The 7963-nt window shown below is 37.8% G+C and overlaps 1 long non-coding RNA gene across 1 annotated transcript; it reads left to right on the top strand.

Annotated features, from left to right (window-relative positions):
- The first annotated feature begins 1050 nt into the window (after positions 1–1050).
- Positions 1051–3830, top strand: LOC145549404 (uncharacterized). Its single transcript, XR_014085366.1, has 2 exons — positions 1051–1313; positions 3670–3830. It is a non-coding gene; the product is annotated as an uncharacterized LOC145549404 (long non-coding RNA).
- The last annotated feature ends 4133 nt before the right edge of the window (positions 3831–7963 follow it).

Below are 7963 nucleotides of genomic sequence, written 5' to 3'. Positions count from 1 at the left end.
TATCAAGCCTGCAAACCTAATATCCTAACGGACTGAATGTCATCTCTGGCCGGCTTGGGGAGTGCAGGAGGTTGCCATGGCAACGGGTGTGCTTAAACGACAGAAACAGAGAGTAAAAAGGTGCGAGTGGTTTAGAGTTGATCATCTGTTCGGGTTGTTTTACCTTTGTCTTGGCGCATCACAGCCGCTGTAGTTTCTGAACATTCAATAAACGACAAACTTGGACTAATTACCTCGTTCTTTGTGACTAAGTCATTTACAATAAACATCAAACATGGTAAATATGTTTCATTAAGTATTTAACAAACAAATGGCTTCTACCGCGATAATTGTGTGAAATGAAATTAATTGTCTAATATAAAAAAGTTAGAAAAACAATAAATTTTTTGCCTCTTATTTAGTGGAAATATTGATGTTGGTGAATTTTCTCCAAAATAATAACCTTTTTCAACCTTTATAGCTCGAGGCTCTAACATTCACAAATGACGGTGAAATAAAATCCAGTCCAACATCTGGTTTGAGGCGATTTCTCTGGAACCTGTTGGAGGAAAAATATCCCAATTTCAGAAGATGAAAGATGTGCTTTTAACTTAACAGAGCTCCGTGGTTCCTCCTATCAGTATGAGAGTCAGGGTGAGGAGGCTCCATGTTAGGAAGAGAAGTGGAAGCTGCAGGATCTTCAAAACAAACAGGTCATGATGCTAGGCTACTGATTATCCCTCTGTCTGGACACAGGATCAATATAACCAGTTTAAAAGCTAAAATGAACGGTTATATGCCAGACATGGAAAACTGGGATGCACTCCATGCTAAATGTTCAGAATTTAGGTCTCATGGCATCTCAAGGTGTCAACATTGGGCTGAGGGAAATACAGCTCCATTTTGTAGCAATTCAAGAGCTACCAGCTTTTATATATATATATATATATATATATATATATATATATATATATATATATATATATATATATATATATATATATATATATATATATATATATATATATATATGTTAGTTTATTTCGTTTAATTTTTTTGTACCCCCAAGAATTTAAAACTACGTTCACCCCTGGTTACGCTCTATGAAAAAAAAATCCAAATCAACAAGTGGCTTTTCAGTCCCGTCTCACAGGTCACCAGTTCTACTTTATTTTACATCTTTTTCAGCACCAGGGCACCATCATCACCAGTTTGCGTAATATCTCAGGAAAACTCATCGGTTACCATTTCTGAAAACGTAAGGACGACAGGAAAATTTGAGGACAGCTCGGCGCAGTCTCAATCCGTCTGCCAATTATTTTTCCCAACTTTTGGTAAGTCGATGATAATTGGATTGTGGTCTGCGAATGCTTCAGTTTCCTGCTGCGATACTGAGAAGAGGGTAGAATGGGTGGTCAGGAAAGAGAGAAAGAGGTGGAAAACATAAGAAAACAGCAGCCCTTATGAATTGTATGAGCTCCCATGTAGTTGAATTATAGATTTGCTCTGGTGTTTTTCTGTTGGAGTGATTGACAGAAGGGGTAGTAGGCACATCTTTAGACTGCATGCCCCTGCTATGAAAATAAAACCTCCTACAGCACCACAATAGCTCAGCAATACTCCGCATACCTACAGTTGGAAGTGAAACATCTTGATTGACCTCGCTTGCTTCATGCAGTAATTATTTAAAAAAAAAAAGAAATCAGGCACTGATGTTTAACTGAGATTTATAAAATTCCAACAAACAGTGAAAGCTGAAGTATGTCATTTTCATGAAAAATGTCTTTTTAAAATTCTTGTTAAAACTGCCACTATGTTGTGATGCTATAACAAAAGACAAAATCTGAAAAGATCAATCTCCTCCACCTTCACCCTGAGCTCGTATTGCTGTCTGAAGAAATGCACCACTCCCAACCAAAAACAACCAATCAGAGCCAGGAGGAGGTTCTTAGCGCTGCCAATCATCCTCATGTACACGCTGTTTAATGTGCCAATGGTGGAGAAAGAACTTACCGTTGCAGGAAAACTGTTTAATGCCAACTACCCTAGCATTCCCAACAGGCTATGCTTTCAGGAAGAAGGTGTAGGGTGATTGACAGCACCAATATCCTCCTCCTGGCTCTGATTGGTTGCTTCTGACCGGGAGCCGTGTATTTCTGCAGTTAGTACTGGGAGCACTGGGACAAGGCATAGGAGCTCGATTTTTTGTCACAGATTATCTGTCTCATACTATACTGTCAGAACATAGTGACAGTTTCAACAAATATGTAAAAAAACAACAACTTATTTTCATAAAAGTTACATACTGCAGCTTTAACATTAAAAATATAAAAAATAAATGTAAATGTTGTGTTTCAAAGATGGAAGAAAGCCGTCTGGCAGCACCCAGGAGGTGGTTAGGAGAAAAAGGGCCAGAATAATTTGTTCAATGTGCTGTTAAAACAACCTATCAATGTCTATTAAATCAGTAGGAGACATTCAAACACAGGTACAGTAAAATGATAAGACTGTTTATCATTCAAAATTGTAAAGTACTGACATATTTACCTGTGTTGGTGAATTATTTGTTGTTTCATTCAAGTATTCAAACTATCTGTGCAAATCATTATGTCAGTTGAGATGACAGTCTGGGGAATATACAGAACGTGAACAAATCTGAAGACAGACAACATCTGGCCTAGATAACTGTATAAAGATGTTAGACAGCTCCATAGAAATTGTTTATGCAGTTATTCATGCATTGCATATGTGTAACTGAACCTGGGCTTGGGTATGTTAAAGCCTGGATACCGTTTTGTGAATTATTTGTTAGTTATTCTTAAAAAAAATACTTTTACACTTGATGAAAACCCTCCACTGCAGCTATACAGTGTTTTCACTCCAGACTTAAAGGAGGTACTATTACTTTGGTAGATATGCTCTCTACCTCGAAACAAACTACAATCATCTCCTAGTTTCTCATTGGCAAACGTTAGCATTTCTCACGTTAACATTGGCTAACCACTCCAACAAGAGTTCTCGGGAAGAAACATGCAAAATGTTAGTTAATTGAACACTAAAACTGTGTGTGTTTAGCAATAAACAATAAAGCTTTGTGTTGTTGGTGACAACCCGCCATCAGCATAGCGTTTATTTTTACAGAATTAGTGTTGAGTTGTAGCAGCAGATTGAAGCTAACCAACAGCTACGGGAGCACAATCATGACTAATTGATTGTTAATTATGACACATTGACACTTTATTTACTTTAATAAAGTGTCAAAATTGCACTCAGTTTTTGACACTTTCCTATTTACAATTTTTCACATGGAGAGGCATTGTGTAATAAACGATTTCTGAACAAATATGTCGCCTGTGCCATGTGTGTGTTGAAGTTAGAACTCAGCTGTTTTGCCTGAGTTCATCTCTACTTTTGTTGCTGTTGTGCTTTTAAGTCTGAGGATTTTGCCCCAGGTTAACTTATGTGTACTTTCTTTTCTCTTTCTACTAAATATTGCCTCTAAACTTTGTTTCTGTCTGTATTCTGATCATTCCACCTTTGCGTCTGAGACTTCTGGTATAATCTAAAGCACTGCAGGAGTTCTTTTCAGGAAAATGAAAGCACAGGTTATTTTTATCCATTTATGACAACAGTTTTGACTTGCTGATTACATTTATTTTTGGTATTCTTTCTTTCTTCCTTTCTATGCAGGTATTCTCTGATGATCAACAAGAAAGAGGACAATGAGGAGAATTTCAAGTTGTCTTTGTTTCCCGAATGTAAAGTAGGATTTCTTTAAGGGTTTAAATGCTGGTTAATACTGTGTTGTTTGCAACGTCATCTTGCTAAAACCATTAAATATATTTCCCATCTGTACTGAAGTATGTGTTCCAGAAAACTTTTCCACATAATCAGTGCAAGTCTTACTTAACAGCAACCATAATATCTGTCAAATCATTATTTCAACGAACCAATCAAACTTTCAGTTCTATAGAGTTAGCGTTCTCACAACATTAGCTGCATTTTCATTAATCAAAAAATTGTACAAATTGAAAGTACAGAAATAAATTCACTCAATTGAAACACGGCACTTTTGAAAAACTCCCGTTTTCCATAAAACAGTTTTGCGCTTTTCAGCTGTACCGAAGCAGATGTATTTTGCAAAAGTGTAATGCAAACACTTTTTTCACATTTTACGAGTAACATGGTCAACAGCCAGATGTTACTACTGGTGGAAACAACGAAAAAGACGACAGGAAGTGGTAGAAGGATGATGGTTTGTTTGGGGGTTTTTTTCGGACAATGTGTAGCTGTGTAGCTTCTTTAAGTCAGCAGTATGTCAAGAAAATTTGCAGATATCTCTAATATAAACACGGCTACTGATCAATTGGCCCTGAAACTTAAGCTAAAGCTAACAAAATGTTTGGAAGGGAGTCGAGATACTGATGTTTAAATTTAATTTAAATGTGTCTAAACCCCATTTAGAGGTCTTAATTAAGGTCCTGTGCACACTAACCTAAACGGTTTAGCTAAATTAGCACCTCTGCATTCAAACCTTTAAGGGAAACACGCAATCCACAACAGCTTCCATTGCTTTAAGAGTATGAATACATTTGGAAGACACTGTACATTGTACTGACCTAACTTTTGTGATTGAACGCACAAATTCCCCAAGATTCCAACTCTGTTTTTTACCTCACATTGTTCCTTCCTTTCTATGGCTTCAAAGAGCCGATACCCAAAACTCCCAGGGGCCCGGTGATTGAAAGCTCAGAATGACCAGGTGTCAAAGTCTTATAAAGAATACATATCATATGAAGATTACATCTGAATGCTGCTGGTCTCTCAACATTATGCAGAAATACATTAATTCAATTCTTTAGAGTTATGAGATCGATCAGAGAAACTCCTCAAATTTCTCTTTGGCCGGTGATTGTGTGACACGCATCTGACAGAGAAACAACTTTCCTCCACCATTAGACGGTTTTCATCTCAGCCGATTCAGCGTGTCCACTTTAAATATTCTGAAAAATGTCGGCGCGGAAAACTTCTCTTCCCTCTCCCAGACGTCTGTAACCTGGGCCCCAAAAATAAGAGGAGAGGGAAGAGTCTGAGACAAACATATTCATAAATCTTCCTCTCTGCATGCCTTCGGCCCCCCTGCTGTTGCTCTACACCAGCCTCTTTGCATGGATGTAAAAATCATTTTCCTCTGCCACTTTGGCATCTCAGGAAGGGTCTCTTCAAATAATCAACTTATATCAAAAACGAAAAAGAAAATCCCTCCGCACCTAGACGAACTCCCACAGTGCCACTGGCCGCTCCACTCCAGACTGGATTCTACTCCGATACGCAGCTGTAATTATAACATTTTTCTTAGGTAACCAATTCCTAAGAAGAAAGTATAAGTAGGTACAAGATAAAATTGTCTCAGGAGTTATCGCGATAAACGATGCCGTTGTAGTTTTGAGACCATTTTCGAGCAACATAATGGTAGTGGCATAACAATGCAAGAACACGCTCTCAAAGATCAAAGAACTTTAAATTCTAATGAATGTTTAGCTCTGGAAGTGGAAGACATCTTAAATATCCAAAATAAATAAGATGGTCTGTAAAAGAGTAGTCTTTTTGTCCTCCAGTGTTGTGCGCATGCGCAAAATGTCCGGCTGTCAACAACAACATGCAGCAGGTCAATTCTAAAACAGCACAGAAAGTCGACGCCGTTGTTCACAACTTCTTCTTCTGTTCGCTGATTGGCCCGGTTGAAATTTAGCCAGAGAATTTCGTATCGAGGCAACGGTCAGGAATGTAAATTAAGCAAATTAAGTTAGCCCCAACATAACTAGGGATAATTTAATTGTTAACATGTTTTGTAGATACGTACAAAACATGTAATGCCAGAATTTATTTTTTCAAGATGATTGTGCACCGTTTATAGATAAATAAAAAAAATGCTGATTCCATTTTGAAATTATAAATACTATCCCTTATTTTAGCGAAGGAAAATTAAATCTCAACATAAGCTTACCAAAAGTACTTGTTAAGCATCAGCAGGAACGCTTAAAGTTAGTAGTCACCTTCCTAAAATAATGGCCAAAGTCTTTTTTTTTTTTTCATCAAGTGATTTTGGCAGAAAAATAAAATCACTTGTAAAAAAATTATTTGCCAAAAAATATTAGGAAGGTGACGATATGTTCTATGAACTAATGACAGAACTCGATTCTTCATAAACAGCATCCCTTTTAAAACAAATACCTGAATCAAACAGCATGAGTATAAACCAAAAACTAAAAACAAAATTCAAACTGACGTCAGGTTTCTGTCCTCCTACATGGTTAAGGTGAGCCTGCTCCCCCTAGGCACCATCGCTCCAATTATCTATAAAAACAGGGATTTCCATTAAGTTCTGTGTGACTCATTGTCCAGCTCTCTCCTTCAGTTGCAGCGCCTGGCCCCAGAGACAAACTTTGGGAGTGTTTGTGGGAGGGTTAATGAATTTAAATCAGTGTTTGCTGCAAACACAGCTTCGATATCCATTGCAGTGGCCTTGAGATCGGCAGCCTCAAGGTTAGAGTTAGGTCTGCACTGAGACAAAGCTTTTGATTAAGAAGGCAAACATCAGACACTTCAAGAATAGACGCAAGAACTAACTAAACAGAAATGTGGACACAGCAAAAAGGCAATAGTTAGCATAACTAAGAACTAAGAGTCAGATATGCTAGCATCATCCAAACACTCATTAGATATTTAGAGATGCACCAATAGTTTGGTCAGTTTTCGTTTTGCACAGCAGATGGCCTTCATGGACTTCTGCTCTACACATAGTAGTTGCGTTTCCGTTACAAAAACTGTCGATATTCTGCTGATGTCATAAAAAAATGCAATTATGCATTTTTTTAAAACAAAAAATTCTTTATTTTAAATCGCTGTGTTTCCGTAAGTGAACTTATTTTCATAATTCCAATTTGTGCAACTTTATGGTCAACAGAGACACAGCTGGTGTGTGGTTCAGTTCCTGTTTATTTCATCAAGAACTCCATAGTAAACAATATTACATGTTAAAAACAATGCAACTGTTTTGTACGTAGGTTTTCTAGCCACTGGCTAATTTGCAAACCCAGTCATTGGTTGAACTTTATTTAAAGGGCACTAAAACTAAATTTAATAAGATTGTCTGTCGTCCACCTATGTCAGTTTTTAAATGTTCATACCTAATATTTTATACTTGTACCTGACCTGTCACTTGGTCAAAAGCAGGATGTTGCCACAGGCGCAAACCACAAAGAAGATGATAACAGGAAGTGGTAGGAGTTTGTTTTTTCATAATTTATTGCAAACAAACTTATTCATGTGTGATTTAATTACGTTTCTTATTTAATGGAAACAGTAATTACAAAATTGTGTTTTTTCAACATTATCGGAAAATAGTTAAAGTTTTACGCACATTTGTAATAGAAACACAGCTAAGGTAGCATAGCTAGTGCTAGATTTCAGCTGGTTAGCCCCTGATAGCTGAATACTCTCCACCAAACCCCTCTAGTTAGCTGAAACCAAGATTAAGCAGTCCCAGGGTTTGCCGATTTCCATTTCACAGCTGCAGGTGGAGTATGATATTTGAGAAAGAGTGCTGGCAAAGAAGGTTGATAACGCATAAGAGCAGCCAAATGTGACAAATCATATTTGCACACAAGCCGCTTCTTTTGGACCAACATTTAAATAGTTTCTTTCACTCCCATGTACCCATGTGCCTGCTAGACAAATACTTGTCATGCATGGGTCTACCCGCTCTCATTGCTCCCGTTTGCTGAAATAAATAGTATTTCCTGGGGAGTAAGCCAACTCATCTGGGGGATTCAGGTTTGAGAGGGAACGGCAATTTGTGGCGATCATGCAACACTAATTTATAATGACACCCCTGGAAACGTCGCCTTGTTTGATTTGCAATGCTAACGCGCCTCTGGACGGCGCTAACGCGTCTCGGCGGCGGAGTGCACAGGGGGGCCTA

Source organism: Poecilia reticulata, chromosome 20, assembly GCF_904066995.2.
Source record: "Poecilia reticulata chromosome 20, P_reticulata-male-v2, whole genome shotgun sequence".
Classification (NCBI taxonomy): domain Eukaryota; kingdom Metazoa; phylum Chordata; class Actinopteri; order Cyprinodontiformes; family Poeciliidae; genus Poecilia; species Poecilia reticulata.
This window is presented reverse-complemented; position numbering and strand designations above follow the sequence as displayed.